This window comes from Hydra viridissima, unplaced genomic scaffold, assembly GCF_058129835.1.
Source record: "Hydra viridissima isolate aposymbiotic clone 2 unplaced genomic scaffold, HvirCarnegie_v1 scaffold_7, whole genome shotgun sequence".
NCBI lineage: Eukaryota > Metazoa > Cnidaria > Hydrozoa > Anthoathecata > Hydridae > Hydra > Hydra viridissima.
Window position 1 is genome coordinate 17,760,465 of NW_028324306.1, and position 2,386 is coordinate 17,762,850.

The following is a 2,386-nucleotide window of genomic DNA, read 5'->3' on the forward strand; positions in this document are numbered from 1 at the left end:
CATAAAAGAATTAAAAATAAACGTATTTAATTCAATCATTTTTCGAATTAGTTTATTAATTGTAAATCTAGTTAAATATATAGATACATACATAAAGACCGCACAAAAAATATTTTTAATTTTAAACATTTTAACTCTAACTAAATTTCAATCAAAGTAGAACTTTCTCATTTTAGAATATTATATTTAGTTATTTTTATTTAAGTAAAATATTGCAGTATAAAAGTGTGTAAATAATACCCATTACCCATGGGGATAAAAGTAAGGGACTGCAGCATCCCTCTGCTGAGCTGTAAATAATACTTTGTTAAATTCATTCAATAGGTAGTATTTTGTCCCATTCAATATGCGCATCACTTTATCCAAAAATGATTAGTCACACCAAAAACACCATTAATTAAGCTTGAGTGTTTTACTCACTATAAGACTAGAGACTTATTTATTTAAGCATGGAATTTTATTTTCCATAACTTCAAAAATTGCTGCAAAATCAGAAAAAAAAAACATTTTTAAAAATTACTTTTTACATTCGAAAACACAATAACATCCATTGTCATTACGGTCATAGAGCAATAGGATGGATGAGTCGGTCAGTTGAGTTCTTGTTTCTATCACTCTTTGTTACAGGAATTTGAATATCCTTACATCGATGCTTCTGTAAGAATCTGAGTTTGTCCCATTCAATAATCGTCCCATTCATTAAGGTTCTCCCCTACTGTTTATTTTTAGTTCATTTTTTTTTTTTTTTTTTTCAAAAAACAGAAATCACTTACTTAACACATGAATTGGTTGATAAGATGAAAAAAAGTGTACATAATTATTATTTGATAATTATTATGAGCAGTTTTGTCATAACATAAATATTATTTGAATGCCGAATCTTTTTTTTAAAAAAAATTAACCATATGATGTATGCATATAATGCACACCATCTGTTACCTTCTTCAGTCACGATAATCAACGTGTACATAAATTTTATCATAATAGATTATCAATAAATTAAGATACAAAATTAAACCACTAAATAATAGCATATTATTACTAAGTTGATATAGCATTATCTAATAATATTAAACAATAATGATAAAATATATTTTATTGTAGTTATAATGAATATAATAATATAATAATCATGTGAAAAGGGATTATCGTGAGCAATGATAAAATGGTTGAAGATTTTGATTACAAAATCTGTGCCGTAAGCAGATCAGACGATACCTACAATTGCACGATATCTAAAATTGCACGATACCTACAATTGCACGATATCTACAATTGCACGATATCTGCAATTGCACGATACCTACAATTGCAATCAAACCTTTTAAACGTTTTTCTACTGTCTGCGTTTGGTTTACAAAATTTCGAAAAATTTTTGGAATTCGGAGGAAAAGAAAAGTATCTACTGAGCAGAGTTCAAGGCTCAACACCAAAGTTTACTCTGCAAACTTCAAAAACTTCTGAAAGTTTTTGCACTAAGTGCCTGTCAACTATTGGCCATGAACTTCAATATTACACTCCTAGAACTCGCCATGAGAATCTAAGAAAAATGACTGTTGTAGCTCCCAATAGAGCAGAACAAGTAGCAAGTTTGGCATCAAAAGATGCTCAGTCAACCAAGTTAAAAGCTCTTGCCCTTGAGAAATGTTATTTTAATTTCAATTTTTAATCAATTTTTAAAAAAATGATGTACTGGAAATTTGTATTAATTAGGTAATGAAAAGAAATTATTTTCTTAATAGGAGCTAACTAAGAGCGGAAGGTATGTTGCACATTCAGCAGAAAAATGGACTTTCAAATAATTGGATAAGAAAACTAGGATCAGTTCTGAATCAAAAAAAGTCCAATAGATTGGTGGAACCAAATTTTTAGCAAGGATCACTTCACTGTATGCAGCATCACTTTAGCAGAGAACAATCATAAGTGCAATCCCGTTCACTGTAAAAACCTTAAGCCGTATAAGTGATGTCTTCTTGGTTTCCAGAAAGGTAACAGAGTCATCAATCTTAAAATTGGGGATTGATGGGGGAGGATCATTTCAGAAAATCAGCTTTACTTAAAAAAAATTAGTTTGATGCCTCCACAAGCTCAAAAAACGACAGGTGTCAGGCCGTAAGTAGGATGGTGTTAGGTAGTGATGGTGTCAGGTAGCACTTTCACAAAAAAAGCTCCACAGAATCGAAATGTGAAAACTATTTTTAACCTAATCCAAGTGCAAGAAAAACGCCGAATGGATTAATTGGTTATTTCTTGCGCCTTAAAATTGACAAACATTCTTTGAGGTTTTCAATCCCATTGCAATAAACGCCCATGTTGTGATGTGATACTTTATACTCAAACCTCTAATGCTGTGACCAACATCGAACTTTTTGTGAGGTTAGGAGAC